We start from the raw sequence: 19382 nt of genomic DNA on the forward strand, positions 1-19382 counted from the left end.
TCCTAGCTTTCCTAATAATCATGCTACTCAACATCCCCCCACAGTCATAACGGTAGCGACGTAGACGGTGAGACTGGAGAAGAATCCGAAGGGAAGCCGACGGACACCCCCTCAGCCGTAACGGTCGATGCATCGCGGAGTCGTGGCTGGAGTGGAAACCGACGAGGTTGCTCAAGCAAGGCGGTAGCCCTTTGCGCCGTTTGTCGAGGTAGTCGAGAGCGTAGGTGGTGTAGCCGTAGTCGAGGTAGCCGTGCGAAGAACGCCGTGGTCGGTGTCGAGTCGAGGGTCGCCGGTGTCCGGCTCGGACACCAGACCACTTGTGCCCGCCCATTCTGTCTCGCCCTAAATGGAATGGCTCTCTTAGTTACGCTGTGCCCCGACCCGAGTCCCCACGTCCGCTTTTATCTGCCCGCAACCCGGCCAACACTTCGAGGTAGTCACCATGGAGCCGCGGAAGAAGAGCAGCGGCTGCGGCGGCCTAAGGAGGCGGCGGCAGCGGCGGCTAGAGAAGGAGCGCGGCGGCGGTGCTCGAAGTAGGCGAAAATGAACCCGACAACGTGACGAAGACCGGCGCGGACGGTGACGTTCCCGCGCCAAGGGAGGCGGCGCGGCGCATATCACGTGGAAGTCAACGCGCGTGGACGGCGATGGACCGCGTGCCGCAGCGTTACAACCCGAAGGGGAGACACAACGGCGGTGTGCTGGTCAGGGCGACGGCGGGGAAGACCTCAGGGCGGTTGCAGGGATCGCGTGCCCCGCTCGCTATGGCCCGACGAGGCGACGCAGCGGCAGCGTGAGGGTCGGTGCAGCCTCGGGGATGGCCTGGATCGGATGACCTCGGTGCGGCAGTTGACCGCGGGCCGCGGCACTACGGCCTGAAGGGGCGACGCAGCGGCAGCGCGCGATGTGGTGCGACCACGGTGTTCGATGAGTTTTTTTTATGAAACCCAATTAATTCTTTTATTTGATCTATGTTCACTTTTAAGGACAGGTTAAATATGTGCACGATTGGACCTGAAGCTTGTGTATGCTGTGCTCATACGTGCTACCAACTTCTTCATGCAAACTAAGCCAATTAGCTTTGCCTCACATGGAATATGCATGCATTATAAGTCCCAGAGTGCATATAGGCTCGTTTCATGCAAGTAACGTGGTGGCCGGTATGTACGTATGTATTTCTATCAGAATACTCGCACGGGCAGGCAAGCATGCGTATTTATGTGGCCGAATACCCGCAACATGTAACTTCTAAAGGCCGTCAGTGTATGCACTGTATTGACTGTGTTAAAAAAAAGTATATGCACTGTATTGGACGCAAGGAAATAAAGAAGAAGAAGAAAAAAAACAATATGGGCTATGTTCCCGAGTCAAGTCAATGGCAAACATGTCTCTCCGGTGCACAGGTCCATGGCTTTCTGATCATGGTGCACATGTCGGATGTATTGCTTCCCGGAGGAGACGACGTGGCGAAACCGGTGCTCACGACGATGCAGCCCGACACCAGTCCCACCTTTGAAGACGCACCCACCATGACAAACAGGTCCTTGGCGTACAGGTCTCGATGTGATACTTGTCTCGCCAAACCACCGAATACGGCGTTTAACCGAGAAGAGGCAGCGACCATGGCGGACAGGTCCTCGGCATATAGGTCTCAGTGCACAGCTCCATGGCATCCCCGACATACAGGTCACCCTTTGATGTAGCACCTGCCAAGGCGACGCGACCTCTACGACGCCACCGTTCGTCAACCCTGTGAGCCGACGCCCTTGTCCTAGCAGAACAATCAAGACGGCGTCCAACTGATACAAGGCGACGCAACCACTACGATCATCTATATCCAAGAGTTCGCCCGGCGGTGCCCCTGATAAAGCGAACTGCCATAGACTTGGCGTCCAATCAAGTGAGGCGCATCCATCTCGGCGGATAGGCCATTGGCACACAGGTCCATGGTGTCACCGGTGTACATGTTACCCTTTGATGTAGCACCAGCCCATGGCGACGCAGACTCTACAACATCACCTTTCCACGGCCCTGTGAGGCGGTGCCCTTTGTCTGGACGGACCGCCGAATACTCGGCGTCTAGCCGAGACGAGGTGCCAACCACATCGGCCATACCGAGCAGGACCCATGCAACTTCAACCCCAACTACATCATCGCTGCCAAGACCGACGAGGCGTGACGGCGAGGGCGGACGTGGCTAGCACAAAGCCACGTTTTGAGCGGCATGTGTACCGAAGAGGACACGGGTTCTGCCGCTGCCCATACACTACCATCATCATGCATGGAGAGCGCACGGCGAAGACGACGAAGACGACCACACGGCTTAATCGGAGGTGTCTCGCGGAGTAACCCGCGGGAGTAATTAACCGGGAGCCTTCCGAGGCCCTGGGAACCAAGAGACCGCAATCGCTACAGTCAGGCTGGCCGCACTAGTAGGCCACGGAGCGCATATGTAAAGGGATCTTGTATTTTTGTTTCTCTAGTGAGAGATTAATAAAGTGCATGTTTCCCTATATTTATTTGTGTACTTAGTACACTGGCACGCCTGCAACGTTTATTTTCCTCTCGAGTATAGAGAGATAATAATGCACTAACCCACGTTATTTTTATTATTTCTCGTGTCAAACAAATTGGCACGCCCAGTGGGACGTGGTTCTCCTCCCATCTTTGCTTCGATGTGGTCGTCAAAATCTTCTTCGCCAATCTCCAATGTGCACATCATGCTGCAAGGATCTTCGCCAGTAAGCCTCTTTCTTGCAGGTGAACTCTCCCACAGCAGCAAATCGGAGCCGCGATGATCTAGTGTGGATCATTGTCGCCTATGGTCTTCTTCGAGCATGGCACCAGGGTCTACATCTACCAAGCCGAAGATCTCGTGCAGTTTCAAACTGTGCAGTAAAAAAAAGGCGCAAAGGCGGGAGGCCGCCAAGGCGAAGAAGGAGCGTCGCGAGCTAATGCTCGAGGCACGTGCCCCGTTGAAGGAGTCAAGAAGGGCGGATATGAAAGGAGACATGGAGACTTCTCAACGCCTTCGCGCTAAGGCCGCCAACGGACAGGAAGGAGCGGTGTCCCATCACGCCCCTACCCCATTTCCGCACCCTGAGCCTTCACGGCCAACTCCATGACGCACCGAGGTCGAGTTGCTCGAGGGTTTGGAGGCCATCTCCCAGAACCTGCGGAAGCTCATGGCGAACTCGCGTTTGTCGGAAAGCCCGCATCCTCTTCGGAACTAAGGAGGAAGTATCGCAAGGTACAACTACTCCACCAACAGATTACCTCCCTCATTGCTCAGAGCACGGTGCTGGAGGAGGATTGGTCCCTTGGAGCAAGGGACCTAGCGGACAAGGTGTTCACTTACCGGAGCACCTTGTCTCGCATGGAGAGCGCAAGGCGAAGACGACGAAGACGACCACACGGCTTAATCGGAGGTGTCTCGCGGAGTAACCTGCGGGAGTAATTAACCGGGAGCCTTCCGAGGCCCCGGGAACCAAGAGACCGCAATCGCTACAGTCAGGCTGGCCGCACTAGTAGGCCACGGAGCGCATATGTAAAGGGATCTTGTATTTTTGTTTCTCCAGTGAGAGATTAATAAAGTGCATGTTTCCCTATATTTATTTGTGTACTTAGTACACTGGCACGTCCGCAACGTTTATTTTCCCCTTGGAGCGTAGAGAGATAATAATGCAATAACCCACGTTATTTTTATTATTTCTTGTGTCAAACACACGGAAACAACCTCGGGGTGGCTGCAGGGGACCACATGCCGCGACACTGGCCTCAAGGGGCGACGCAGCGGCGGCGCGGATCGGTGCGGCCACGGGGAGAACCACGGGGCGGCGGCGATGCGGCCCGATGGGGCGATGCAGCGGCAGCCCGTTGCTCGATCGATGGAGGGGCGCCCTGAACTCGGGGACAGGGCGGTGACGGCTTGTGTAGGCCGACGAGCGGGCCGACGCGCGGACGACGACCGTGAGGGGCCGCCTGTCGCGCGAGGCCGCCGGGACGGGGCGACGGGCGAGCAGACGCACGAACGGTGGTCGTTAGGGGCTGCCTGTCGCGCGGGGCCGCTGGGTCGGTGAAGAGGCCGGCCGGTCGCGCCGATGTCGGAGTAGAGCCGCACGCTGGTCGACGGTGGCGGCGGGCGACGCAAACCGATCAAGCATAGATCAAAAAACAAAAAGAAAAACGACAATCAAAACTACCGACGAGAGAGCGAAAAAACCCGAGGCAAGGGCTCGGAAAAAAGACTCTCTAGGGCAGCCGGTCAACACGACCGGCGGACGAACCCTAGGTACGGGCGGCACGGCCCCCGGCGGCGGTCATGGAGGCCGACCACCCCGACGGCGGCACGGTTGCGGAAGCAGTGGCGGCTAGGGTTTAGAACCCGGAAACTGATACCATGTTAGAAAGGAGAGAAAGGTTTGATGAAATTGTTCATGTATTGCTTGAGCCTCATGGGCATATATATAAGAGTACATGATCATTTTGAAGTACAAGACAAGGTAAAATAATATCCTACGCTATCCTAGCTTTCCTAATAATCACGATACTCCCTCCTTTCCGGTTGGACGTCGATAAGTGCCACACGTGTGGCACAATAGACATCCGCCCACACGCCCCTGTGTGGCATATCCAGCAGACAGCCCACACAACTCGGTGTGGGCGAATATTAAAACTGTTCACACGTGTGGCACGAAAAGCACCCTACCACACACACGTTCAGCACGAGGGGATCGATCCCTCACACGAATTCGTTCGCTAGGGGGACACACAGCCCGCACGCCTTCATCACACGAGGCCCTTTTCCCTGTGAAAAAGGAACAAAAAGCCCACTGACAACAAATTAAATGAAAAGACCCAGATTTTGTTTTCTTTCTTTGACAAGTACAAGCCCAGATTTTGCTCAGCTACTAAAAAATGCCATCAGCTTTGAAAAATAGCAGAAAAAATTGCCATCCGAGTTTTTTAACAATGGCAAAGGTTTATAAACACATATTTAATCCCCCAATTAAATATGGCAAATCTACCATGACAAAAAAAATCAATATTGCCATGTGAGAAAATACAAAATAGTCAAAAATTTCATGTGAACACAAAAAATTTGACAGGACAAATAAAAGAAAAAAATGCAAATGGCATTTTTAATTAAATTGCCATGAAAGTTTAATTAAAATTGCCGTGTTTTGAAGGATAATTTTACTGTGTGTTAGAAAAAACACAAAAAGTTGAAAATCAAGTATGAACAAAGAGATCTGCCATGGCAGATTAGTATCAAAGAATTGTCGTGTTTTGTATGATGAATTTATCGTGTGTGAAAAACACAAAAAGTTGGAAATTCAAGTATGAACAAGAAACTTTCCATGGCAGGTTCGTATCAAGAATTGCCTTATTTTGTATGATGAATTTACCATGTGTGAGAAAAACAAAAAAATGAAAATCAAATATGAACAAGAAAATTGCCATGTCAGATTCATATTGAAACTTGCCATGGCAGAAAAATTCGTGTAAGCTAAAGTGCCATGATTTGAAAACTAAATTTGCCACGATCAATAAACTAAATTCGCCATGATCAATAAACTAAATTTGCCATGAACCAATAAACTAAAATTTTCCATGATCAATAAACAAAATTTGTATCAAAACTTGGCATGGCAAATTTGTATCAAGTATTGCCGTCTTTTGGTATGATGAATTTGCCGTGTGTGTAAAACACACAAAAAGATGAAAATCAAAAATATGAATGAGAAAATTGCCATGGCAGATTCGTATCAAAACTTGCCATGGCAAATCCGTATCAAGAATTGCCGTGTGTTTGTATGATGAATTTGCCGTGTGTGAAAAAACACAAAAAGTGGAAAAATCAAGTATGAACAAGAAAATAGCCATGTGAGATTCATATCAAAACTTGCAACGACAAAAATTGTGTAAAATAAATTTGCCATGATTTGGAAACTAGATTTGCCATGATCAATTAACTAAATTTGCCATGATTTGTAAACTAAATTTGCCATGATCAATAAACCAAAATTGCCATGATCAATAAACTAAATTTGCTATGATTTTCAAACTAAATTTGCCATGAACCAATAAACTAAAATTTTCCATGATCAATAAACAAAATTTGTATCAAAACTTTGCATGGCAAAATTGTATCAAGTATTGCCGTCTTTTGGTATGATGAATTTGCCGTGTGTGTAAAACACACAAAAAGTTGAAAATCAAAAATATGAATGAGAAAATTGCCATGGCAGATTCGTATCAAAACTTGCCATGGCAAATCCGTATCAAGAATTGCCGTGTGTTTGTATGATGAATTTGCCGTGTGTGAAAAAACACAAAAAGTGGAAAAATCAAGTATGAACAAGAAAATAGCCATGTGAGATTCATATCAAAACTTGCAACGACAAAAATTGTGCAAAATAAATTTGCCATGATTTGGAAACTAGATTTGCCATGATCAATTAACTAAATTTGGCATGATTTGTAAACTAAATTTGCCATGATCAATAAACCAAAATTGCCATGATCAATAAACTAAATTTGCCATGATCAATAAATTAATTTTTCCATGGTTAAGTGAGAAAAAAACATAAATATTATCATGGGAGTGTTGCAAAAAAACCTACATTTGCCATGTTTCGTATACAAAAAATGCTGTGAATTTGCCGTGTGAATTTAGTAAAAATGTTTCTAAGTTTGCCATGTGTAGACAAAACTTGACATGTGAACATTACAGGAAAAACAATTAAAAAATGCCATTTGACAAGTTTTAAATATTGTCATGTGAATATTCCCCATGTATTTTGCCATGTGATAATTACTAGATTTGCCATGGTATAATTAAAGTATTTGCCATGTTTGGAAAATTGCCATAGTGCTATATTTGTGTGGCCACCTCTAAAATAGTTTACGTGTTATAATTTATACAATTTGACATGGATGATGTGAAAGCAAAGTGTTATGAGTTTGGCATGTGCAAATATAAGAATTTGCCATGTGCGAGGATAGTAGTTTGCCATGTTCTTGAACTAATTTGTAGTTGCCAGGGCAACATTCTTCTGATAGATATGGCAAAAGAACGTAGAACTTTGCCATGGCAAAAGTAGAGTAAACATTTGCCATAGAAAATGAAGTAAATTTTCCATGCTACAAAAAATGATGTCTAGTCATGGTGATTTGCCATGGTATAAGAAATTAAATGATGTCTAAAATTCATGAGAAATGATAGAAAAAAAATGAGTATCAATTACAACAAGTTGCCATGGCAACTTGTTATAATTTTTGAGTTGCATCGTAGCGTAGTTTTGACTTTACATGGCAAAAACATATTTTAGTTGACATTAACTATACATTTGGTAGTGCTATGAACTATAATTTGTAAATTTGTCATGAAATTTGGTTAATTACCATCACATCAGACTAATTAGAAAAATCTGTAAATTAACTACATATAGCATGATCGACTGAAAATTGGATCTCACAGTTTTGCATCGTATATATAAGAATCGAGAACAGTGCATCCCCTTCAGCGAGGAGCTGTGAAGTTACCTAAACATGTACTGCATGCTTTATTAACAAAATAACTCAGTCAACAGGGTAAAAAACCGGCCTTGCAGGCAAAGAAAGTGGCCAGAATTTAGATAGTTGTGCCACCATCTCTGACCAGATATCCCCTGTGCTTCTATCTCCTATTTTCCCAGTCATCTGAATAGAAGACATAAATAAGACGCAAACATGCATAAGCTATTGATTAACATCATCGTCCAGCTTCTTGACTTGGTCTCCAATCTCCAAATTAGCACACAACAAAAACAAGTGCTCGTTTACCTGCGTGAGTGAAAGGTGTCTCCATCGTCATGGCTTTGGCAAAGTAGGACGTCCAAGTCCATGGCGGCATGTACAACAGAAACGCCCTCCATGGCCTCTGCTTGACTACAGTGAACTCTGAAACACTTTTAGATGGATTGCATCGAATGGGAACCTGAAGAATTGAGGCGAAACTGATAAAAGCTTGTGGCACCTCACGTACCATTGAAGAACTGTGGGAACTTGACAGGAAGCACCACCGTCTCTTGCGGCGCTTGACGGGGATCCCCTCTGTATGGGAAACGAACCCCGTCAGCCTGGTGTCGATGGCATCGCGCAGCCATGGCGCCACCGCAGCTCGACCCTGCCATCCCACCAACTCCGACCAGCAACGCCGCCGCGACCTTGCTCTCCAAACCAAATCCATCCAACTCACCGAAGCCCAAGCGTGCACAACCTCACCAACTCCCTATTGTCTTCCCCATCCTTCTCCCGAGCTCGGCTTGGGGCGGCGACGGCGAGCTCGGAGGGGACCCGGAAAGCAGGACGACGACCTTCGGCCTGATTCCGACCAGATCCGCCCTGTGCACCACCGGCAGCACCTGCTACATCGCCGGCTGATTCCCTTCGGCGCTCCTCTGCTCCGAGATGCTAGGGGCCGCCGCGGTCGCCGCCGCATCCGCGAGCACCGACGATACCCCATTCCGTCGAGTTCAGCGGTGAGCCTCGCCATCTGCCGCTCCACGACCACCTCCCATCACACATACACTCAATCTCGCGCCGGAAATCCGTGGACCGCGGGCTTCCGCCGGAGCACGAACAAGGCTGGGGGCGGAGATCCAACCCCAGCAGCAGCCGCCCGCGCGTCCTTCCTTCTCCGGTACACCTTCCATCGCTGTCGGCCGGATCCACCTCCGCCCGCCACCACCCGGGGCCTCCGTCCGCCTCCGCTCGGGGCTGCCGTCCGCCGCCGCCCGGGCTCTAGTGTGTGTGGCGTGCGGGTAGGTGGGGAAGAAAGGTGAGGCAGAGTGTGGGGGGGTGGGGAGAAGAACGCGAGACCGGGAGTGAGGCGTGCGGCACAGTTTGTCGCAGCCCGCACGAGGCTGTGGGATGACGTGGCAACGTACAATGCTCTAAAAATCGTGCAAAATGATCCAACGATAGATGAGGCGTTCGGGCAGGATGCTACGCACCACACGTGCGGGCGTTAATATTTTCCTTCCGGTTTATAAGATTCAATTCAAAAATCTCACCAACTAAGGTAGATGATGAGTGGTAGAATATTTTTTATAGTTTACAAAAGCACCCAATTAATGCTTTTGTTTTCCTAAAAAAATTATGTTTACGAATGCATTAATTACAATGCATGCATGCATAAAGCGTATGCATTGGTCGGTTTTTTTCTTAATACTTGCATGCAATGATTTAATGCACCTTAAAGTCTAAACATGCCACGATCTGTTATAATAACAGAACAAAAGTCTGACAAGCCTCCAAGTGCGCTCAAATGAAAAGCAAAGCATTGCTGTGGCCTAGTGCCGCATGATCTTCCAAAGTAGTTTCAAGTGAGACTTATCTTCAGTTCAACGTCAACAAGAGCCCACCTTTTCCTTATCTGGTCGCCTGAGCATGAAGAGCAGATGCCCTTGTGGTTACAGCGCTGCAGAGCAAAGGCGTAGACCGGCGTATTTGCAATGTGGCACTACTGCATCTGCCCTCTGCCAAGGAGAGACGTGTGTTCAGTGAAAAATATAACTTCGAAAGGTCAGTGAGCTGGCCTGGCAGTCGCCACAAATAAATCATATCAAACAGCAAGCAGCATAATGTTGTGCTTCCACCCGGCAGTTGGGTTTCTGAACACAACATTGTAAATTTACGTAGTGAAACAACGAGTTATTTACCCAAAACCATCACACTTGAGCCTAGGGTAACAACTTAGTACCAGATTTGTGCCAAGGCACAAAAAACCATCAAAATTGTGCCTAATCTGTGACGCGAAGCACTGATACTCAGATTTGGCCGAGAAAACATCGAAACTGACAAGTTAGGCCCACCTGTCGAGCTGATGTGGCGTGCTTGTGTGGACAATATGCTGAGTTGGAGGGGTGTCCCACATGTCAGCCTCATATCTTTTCCCCCCTATTTTCTTCTTCTTCCTCATCTTTATTTCTCTCTCCCCATCGTATCCCACCAGGGTCAAGGACCACTCGAGGCAGTCCCCCTGGGCCACCGTAGGCCAAGGCAGCCCGCCGCCCACCTTATCCTCCCGAAGCTCTGCAGACGGCGTCGCTCCGAGCTGCTCCGCCAACCGCCGCACGAGCCCATGGCCGCCGCACAGACTACCTCTCGTCTCGCCGTTGCTCCGGTCGTGCGCCACCAATGCATTTGCCGCGCATTCCCACAGTCTTCTCTTGCAGCATGTTGGGCCGTTGGCCACGGGGGCGCTAGCAGCGGCGACGCTTGACAAGGGCGGCCCCTGCCGACCACGAGCAGCCTAAGACCACCGCGGCCTCCACAACCGCAGAAGAACACCATGGCTCCGCCCGAGCTACTCCCTGCTGCGGTTGCATCTGCTGGCTCCATGGTGCGCCGCCGGCGTGGCCTCGGCTGTGCGGTGTGTGTCGGCTCCATGGTGCACCCTTGGCTGTGCGGACAAGACGGGCTCGCCTGGTAGTGGCTGCGGTCAAAGGCTAGCACCGAGCCTGGTCTACCTCGAGAGCATGGCACCCCGACAGCGACCGGCGAACAGGTGAAATTTCCGGGCGTCATCCATAACCTGTTTGCTGAAATGCCTAGGAGAAAAAGGAAGAAGTAAAAAGGAAAATGCAAAAAAACACTTTAGTCACTGATAGGTGGGACCATCCTCCAAATCAGCAGATTGTCCACACAAGCACGCCACGTCAACCCGACAGGTGGGTCTAACTTGTCAGTTTCGCTGTTTTCTCAAGGTTAGGCACAATTTTGGTGGTTTTTTGTGCCCTGGCACAGATCTGGTACTAAGTTGTTATCTTAGCCCTAAGTATGGTGATTTTGTGTAAATTACTCTGAAACAACACTCCTATAGACTGTAGCTCAGGAGTATTAACAGCAGCAGCCGTCAGCTCACATGACACCGGACAAACGCACTAACGGTCACTAAAGGAAACAAGGGTCAGTCAAACTTAATGGTTCATGATTGATTGACATAATTTATCAAGTTATCAACAGTTCTGTGTTCAAGAAAAATTCAACAATTCTGCATTTAATTAAAATCACAACCTTCTCTCGAAATTGTTAAACTCTCATTCAACAATTCAATAACTCTTGATAATATTGAAGAAAATAAAATAGAAACACACCTTAAGTCATCAAAGGGGGTTGCTAGATAAATTTTACTTCAAAGTCTAAAATAAAGAACTTTTCTTAGCCATGAGTATGGTCCATGGTCAGTGAACGTATCCATTATGAGCAGACTATACAAAAAATTAGAACTCCATGTCAGTTATCACGACAACCCTATGGAAATGCTCATTTCTGTAACAATACCGAACTGCTACGAGCCTGAACAGATTAACAACACCGAAATCTTATTAATTAAGGTCTCAAGGTTTCCATGATATTAGCAGATGAGGGTCTCCCATACTTGTTCGCTATCACGGTCGAACCTAGGATCTTTGTTGCGGTGGCCCTTATTGACTTAGGGCACCTCGCGTTTCGGCGGCCGTTCGGGCCTATGGAGACTCTCGCCTGGCAAGACTTCATCGACTGCATTGCCCTACATGAACCCGTAGTGGAGCAGGCTAGTGACCACCTCTCCTGCGTATCTGCGCAGTTCCTCTGAAGTTGTTTCACTAAATCCCTTTACCAGGCCATCATGATGTCTCTGGGTCCAGAGCCTCTCATGGCGATCTTGGAGATCCGGCTTCCGCTGAAGATTAAGATTTTCCTGTGGCAATGGATTCGCGGCCGTATTCCCTCCAGTGTGGAGGTGCATGCTCAAGCGCAATGGCCCCGGTGATGGGCTGTGTCCGCTCTGTGGGACGGAGGAAGACTAGAACCACATCATCTTCTCCTGCGTATCTTCGCAGTTCCTCTGAAGTTGTTTCCGTGAAGTGATGGGTGGAAGTTGGTGCCACAACAACTTCCCTGATCTCTTCGCCGAACTCTAGGCCTTACCACCCGCGGTTGGCCAAATTAGGTGGCTGGCCATTGGGTGCTTGCCTGGACGCCGTGGACGGTTCGGAATAAGCTTGTGATTCAGCATATACCTCTGCGAAGTGCTACTGACCGATGTGTTCAAATGGTGTGGTTATTTGCAGCTTTGGCGGCCGCTTACCCGCCCCCGGGATCGAGACGCCATCAACTCCATCATTGCCCATCTTAGGGCGATGGCGCTCTGACTGGTACGCTTCCCCCTCCACCACCAGAGCCGGACTAGATCTTCTCCTCCTACGCCGCCGCCTGTGCTGCGTTTTTTATTTTCTTTGGGCTTGTTGAGTTGTGTTCTCAGCAGAACCTTCTTACTGTGTGTTGTGCTACTTTGCGTGCGGCGTGTGTGTCTGTGTGCTTGTTGGGTACTATGTTGAACCTTATGCTCGGTGGTTTGCTTTATATATAAAGCGGGGTGAAAGCCTTTTTCAGTAATATTCTAGGTAGCCTTGCACGGCAATGGAATTGATTTGGACGAAAATATGAAAGGCACATATATATATGGAACACATACTTTGCCCAGCGAGATTCAATTAATGCAGCTACTTGAGGATTAAAATCTTTTGGAGATTCAAATCTTCTTCAAGCCTACCGTAGCAACCAGCAGTGGAAAAGCATGGTGTGGTGTATAAAAGCTAAATACAGTATTGACCTCCATATCAATACACCCTATGGAAGCTACACTAAAAGAGCTTGAAAATAACTAATTAATGAAAAGATTGCCTCTAGAAGACCCCTTCTATGGCAGACCAGACAGAAGATAATTGTGAAAAATAATTATGGTACATGTCATTGCTGGCAAGCATTACCATGTTTCCAAACATGTAAAAGCTAGAAGAATATGCGCATTTGTTTGCGGCATCAAGCCATCAGGAGCTAATAACACAGGGAATGCCACCGTCCATTTTAGCAGCTCTTGTGATCATGTTGTGAAAATTGTGCAGCAAAATCAAAGGCATGTAAGCATCAAGTGTGCGCTTGAAAATGAAAAACAGATCTAAATGCTCAAAATTTCAAAGTTCAGATAACATAAGTAGCCATTCAGATATCAGGGGATAAGCTGGAACTTCAGAAAGTCTACTCCAGGTCAAAACAGGATTAAGCTGGAAGTTTAGGAAGTCTACTCCAAGCCAAAACACGCTTGGTATCTCTTCATTTTGATAGTTCACTACTTCACTTGGACAGGCACCCGAAAATTTTGAACTCAACACGCTGTTTACTGTTTAGCGTGAGCAAAATCCAGTATTTTTTGTTCAATCTGAATAAAGAATCTACCCCCGCAATAATATAAATAAATCTATAAGGCTGTATAAGGGCCGCTCACCACTGGATTATGGATTGGGACTGCAGATTGTTCCTTCGAGGCTTATGGATTACGGATCGGGGGCTGATCGACCACAAAGCTCTGCACTGCAAGGGGAACTGTCTTAAACCATGAGGAAAAAAAGGAGGGAGAGAGAGGTGATTTCGTACATCCGCGTCCGGAAGTGGAAGGACGATGACTTCGCCGGCCGCGCGAGCTCCTCTCCGCCGGGCGCCGGCGCTCGCTCCGCTCCCCTGCTCGCTCGCCAATGTATCCCCGGTCCAGGCGGCGTGACCCGGAGATAGTCGGCAGAGTGGGGAGTGGGGGAGGAGGAGCCACTCGATTCAGTGGAGGACGGCGGCGGAGTGGGAGTGCGCTCGTTTTCCAACTGTGGGCTCTCACATGGGCCTGCATCTACCGTGCGTTGCGTGTCAGCCCGGGCCGCGGCCAGCCTGAACAAAAAAAAAAAAAAGAAGCTGCGGTTGCCGAGCTCGCTCCCACGCCCGCCGTCTAGTCCCCAAATCCCTTTTAACGGGCACTGGGCAGTGTTTGACGGTTCCGTGCCCTACCGAGTTCAATTACCTGGATACTAGGGAGCTTACACTCTCGAGTTCCCGATAAAATGCACTCATCAAACACTTAGAAAAGATCTCATAGTATAACAATCAGCTTGGTTCAATTCAACACAAGTATTTTCCTAACATTGTGTCCTCAAAGTTGTCGGCATCATCATTACACTTAAATATGTCCATGATCAGAAAATAACCATAATGCAACACTTGAGCTAGTCCTAGAGGAAAGACTAGGAATCTATTTTACCGTTTATAATTATACACTTGCACATGAGTTTTCCTATGAGCCTCTTGGTTTTCACAGCCTTAAGAATCATAACAGTTATAGCATAGCTATAGTTTTTTTTTGTATGAAATTTTATGTTTACACAGTTCATTCTATTTTATATTTCAATTTTCATACAAAGCATGGCATTGTTAATTAAATCATCACGCAAAATATTACTTTTGTACCATGGCAAATTTTATTTTTTGATCATGGCAAATTTTGTTCCTCTTAAACAATGCCACATTAATTATTTGGACTATGGCATATTTATTGTTTCAACCATGGTAAATTGGTTGTTTTGGAACATGCTAATTGTTTTCTAAACACCAAAGCATTATTATTTTTACAAAAGGACGTCAATTTTGTTTGTGTTCAGTTTTTTTTAGCAATTTGTTTTTTGTTAATTAGATGTCAAATGCAAATTTGTTTTAGATTTTTTTCTGAGTTGAAATGCGCTCTTTATTTTCATGTAAAAATGTTCATAGGGATACAAAGATGATCAGGAGGTGAGGACAGCCACAAGTGACGCCCCCCTCGTTGACATGAGAACATTTCAAGGCCTGTTTTATTTTGTTGTTTGAGATGGGCTCAAACCAAACACCCCGGCCCGTTCGCTTAGAAAAGGAAATAAACTAGCCTACAAAACTCTTCACAACCCCTAAAAAAACTCTTCACACAAAAAAAGCAGCCTTTTCAAAACCTAGCGATCAAGAGAATCGAGCGCACCGAACCCATCGTGCGTCATCTCCAAGCCTCCAACCATATCATCGATCGTTGTCGACAAATGGTCCATCCGATGCGTATGCCGCCGCCGCCCGTTCAGCCCTACGAGTAGGGCCCCACGAGGGGCACCATCTCCTGCTTCACGGACGACGGCCTCGCCTCGGCCGCCACGCTCGAGGCCCTCCGCGTCATCCTCGTCGGAGGCGTTCCGGCGGCTGCCCGTCGAGGACATGCCGGACGGTGTCGCCTGGCCCAGCTCGCCGACCGCGGCGGCTTCTGCCTCGGCCTCCTCGACCCTGTTACCAACATCGTCCTCAACATCCTCTCCCTCCTCCCACACGGCTTCGAGTTCAACGCAAACCCTAGCCCGGCGGCGTCATCCGGTCCGGGACTCAGGATGCGGTCGGGCCGCCGAAACGCGAGCAAGCATGCATGGCACGGCGTCGCGTGCAGGTCCAGCGGGTGCCTCCTCGAGTTCATGCGGGCCTACTTCGGGCTGCTCAGCGAGGAGCAAGCCGGGCGGTACCTTCTCTGGGCGCGTGCCGACCTCGCCATGGCGGTCCAGCTCGTCGAGCACGAGCTCTACGTTGCCCGTCCTGCGCCGCCGGATCCTCGCTCCGGAAGGACGCGGCAGTCTCTCAGGCTCGCGGCGATGCGCATGTAGCACCCTTCGCCGGACAGCCTCGTGTCGCTCGCTACGGCGTGGCTTTCACGGTTTCACCGCAGAAGCTCGAGATACTTGCCCCCATCCTACGACACGACGGCGGTCGAAATAGGCTGTCTGTCCAAGACGTAAAGACCATATTCCACGTGCTGCGCCACCAAGACGACATCTCCGCCATGGCGACATTGCGGTCACTGCCGCCGCTTGAAGAAGGCACTACGAGCTGCATCTACCTTGGAGATGGCCGGATCGCGTACACCACCATTGTCCAGCGAGCCGGCGACCACATCGCATCTCTACGGTGTCCTCAAGACACGCAGTCCACGTTAATCTCTTACTCGACAGCACCACCGTCAGCGACAGACACGACGGCGGGGCCGCACCACTCCCCTTGCGTGTACGTGGGGTCTCTTGACGTGGACGACGCCCGACAATGCCCGTACGTACTGTCTCTGGAGATGTCCCTCCTGGGCACCATCCATGGCTTCTACCTCAGGGCGCTCGCCATGCTGCCAAGCTACGCCGCGCGCTACCACGTCCGCGGCGTCCTCCTCTCCGGCCACTGCTACGGCCCCATGGACCCTGTCTCCAACATCATCCTCAGCGCCGTCTGGTATGACGCCAACTTCCCGCTCCCCATGGCCGACCGCGGGACGCAGGCGCATGACATCCTCGACACCCTCACCATGCTCCGGGTGGTCACTTGCTCCCTGCACGGCCTCATAGCTCTACTCCACGCCACCTCCGGACAGCAGCTGCCGTTGCATGAGATCCTGAAGTACCTCTGCTACAGACAGTGCGACTTGGCCACCATGGTACAGCCACATCTACACTGGAGCTCTCCAAACCCTTTTGCCAGCGCCGCCGCTGCCGCCCGCCACCCGCCACCCGCAAGCGTCCGCTTGGGCAACATTTCTTGCATCCTTGGCGCCGACAAAGCTAGACCAGATCCGGTCCTTGATGATGAGTGCCACTGCCAACAACATCCTCAAAGAGGAAACCCAGACAGCGATGATCCTGCCGGCTCCCAGACTCTGCCAGACGGCAGTGAGCATTCTCACGAGGAAAAGGGAGACCTATGCTCACCAGCAGAGCTTCATTCGCGGCAGGATTGAACAGCTACTGCTGGAATACGCGCATCGCTGTCCTTCAGAACCAAAATATGATCTGGATTTTATATGCGGTGTAGCCATAACATTAACCGGTCACCAGGATCAATGCTACCACGTCAATTTCATGGCGGCTACCAAATCGATGTCCAAGAACACGCTTTTCTTTGCCGAGTTTTGGTGGGCATAACAAGATCAGTCAAAGCACTCCGTATGCTACCCTCTGCCCCAACCGTATCACATGGGTAAGTCCTAAACTCCTAATTAAGTAGACTTTTAACCTTATTATGCTGAGTTCTCCAGTATTTTATAAGAGTGTTACTGTATCTTCAAATTTTGGGTGCAAACTTCTCTAAATAAATGTGCATTCATTTGATGCTAATTCAGTTCTGCCAACAGGTCGTTGCTACTACGGCCAGGAGTCCGCACGTAAGCTGGCATATCCGGATGATTCCTTCGACTATTTCTCGCGCGACATTACTCATGGTGGACTCAATGACACGGAAGGCATACTAGACACTGACTTCGTGTACTTCGACTCTGAGAGGGACGTGGAGCTTGCCAAGGTCTTGGAGAGGATGGGAAAGAAAGAAGAGGTCATGCAAAGGTCCTCTACTGGAAGGCGTGCTCAATGGACTACTGGTTTTTGCTAATTACAATCATTCGAGTGAGTACTTTTCAACCAGCTTTATTTAGTTGGTTGGTCTGCCTGTGTTAGGTTTATTCATGCTTTGAAATAATGTAGAAATGTTTGGAGAAAGCAGGATACAGTTGTGAACGAGAATAGTTGGGTGTGGATTAGTGTATGGATCCTTCACAATTGACGAGTCTAGAAACTCAAACCATTTTCCCTCCTTCCAAGAGCTTTCTTTTTGCTACTTGCAGCTATTTATCCCCTCCATTCATCGATCCTAAGCCGTGAAGATCGGGCTCCCCCTCGCACATCTCTTCCCCGGAGACCGTGTTGCATCACATCGCCTATTCATGCTGACTCCTTAAGTCTCTTGAACTGCGTTTATATAATTCTCTCGACTGATAGTACCCATCTCGCCTCTTCATAGCACCTCTCCCTCAGTGGCGGAGAGACAGGGGGGAGGGGGGGGGGAGGGGCAAGTAGGGGACTAGCCCCCCTATCGATCGAGTTTTTGCACCACGTGTAGCAGTAATTAGCGAGAACTATAGGCCATTAGACGTACTATGCCCCCCAGATTCAAACGTAGAACCTGAAACAGAGAAGGTCCATACTAAAGCCCACATGTTGCCCTCATTTGCCATTAGTCCTGGCGTTAAACAAACTTTTAACTCCCATGATTAATGTGCGATTGATTAGGCGATTAGCTCTTCCCTACAAAGAACTAGGCGATTAGGGCTGCCGTCCTGCCCTGCTGCTGCCTCCTGCCAATTTCTCTCTCAAAGTGAGATTAGATCATGCGAAAATGCTAAACTCACGGACATTTTACTTGCGTTTACGGAGCCTTTCCTTAATTCTCTACCGCCCTCCCTGAGTTTCAGGTGGGTGGGACCCGTTCCTCTCCCTTTTAATCCAATGACAACTTGCCACGTAATAATCACCCCGTAACACCCCCGTAAAAGCCCGTTGATGTAGCATTACTGTTAGATCATGGGGCGACGCCAGCACCGCAACCTACGGTCGTGCACTTATCAATTTTCTGGCCAACTATGCGAGGTTGGCACTAAACTATCTACTAATTAATCTCTTTTAACTCCTATCTTATGCCTGTCAAAAATATACAATTTATGTAACTATTTTAATTGTGTGACATCTGATGTTAATTCCAAGACATGAAGTTATGAACAGAAAGGTGCCACTAGTATTAAGATCAATTCGAATTTTAAGCTATGTATGAAAATTTGAAGAGACATTTTGTAGTTAGAAGATACTCGATTTGCTTGGGCATTGCAGGATCTATATTGAAAGGGCATTAGCAGAAAAATTTTCTTCCGATAAATTATTAATATTTTGGATCTTTCAGCAATTGTAGACAAATCTAGGCTAATACCAATGTAACTATGTTGTTATAGCCTCGAAGCACAGAATTACTCTAACATTACGATAGTTATCACATTGGATTATTTTTCATCGACTTAGCCCCCCCCCCCCCCCCCCCCCCCCCATACCTAAATCTTGGCTCTGCCATTGCACTATGCTCACCATCTGCACATTATATCATGTACATGATGGAGGAGCTATGTTGTGCACTCAAAAATGTCGAATCCCGATCCTTGCTTCTCTTTTTCCTGTGAGTAGGAAGGTTTGCCAGCTCCATCATCAGACTCGGAACATCTAACCCTTGAATCTGCGACATTTTCCGTACAGTGTGCCAAAAAAAATTGTACAGTATGCCAAAATTTAATTTTAAAACCAACATAACATTTTGGTGACACCTTGCAAAACACTCTCTCGAGAAAAAAAAACTCATGTGCAGTGTACCAAAGCATTGCATAGCAATGAAATGATGTAGATATGTCTCTTTGATATGCCATGTGCATTGTTGGGTTTTGCCCGTGTATGATGTAATGCTTTCTAGTAGTGTAGCTTTATTCACTTGTTACGTATGCCTATGTTGGGCTTATTTAAGCTTGAATTACTTTTGGATAACAATAGGTACAATAGTTAACATCTAGAGTATCTGCTATCTACCATATACTGCAGAATATTTGAATTACTCCAGAATATTTGTACAACTCAGACACCACTATGATTGCTTGTTTTCATTAACAACTGAAA

At 48.4% G+C, this 19382-nt stretch overlaps 1 long non-coding RNA gene across 3 annotated transcripts; it reads right to left on the minus strand.

The window, feature by feature from the left end:
• Positions 1–4332: 4332 nt before the first annotated feature.
• On the minus strand, positions 4333–13681 carry LOC147981942 (uncharacterized). 3 transcript variants are annotated; one of them, XR_015599083.1, is made up of 6 exons: positions 13468–13681; positions 13319–13404; positions 8030–9524; positions 7828–7932; positions 7549–7704; positions 4333–4807 (listed from the first exon to the last, which is right to left on the minus strand). It is a non-coding gene; the product is annotated as an uncharacterized LOC147981942 (long non-coding RNA). The 3 variants fall into 3 exon arrangements; XR_015599082.1 differs by lacking the exon at positions 4333–4807 and having other exon boundaries at positions 7460–7704; XR_015599084.1 differs by lacking the exon at positions 4333–4807 and having other exon boundaries at positions 7460–7704; positions 7828–7944.
• Positions 13682–19382: the final 5701 nt, after the last annotated feature.

Source organism: Triticum urartu, chromosome 3A (genome assembly GCF_056163025.1).
Source record: "Triticum urartu cultivar PI428250 chromosome 3A, HENAU_Tu73, whole genome shotgun sequence".
Taxonomy (NCBI): Eukaryota; Viridiplantae; Streptophyta; class Magnoliopsida; order Poales; family Poaceae; genus Triticum; species Triticum urartu.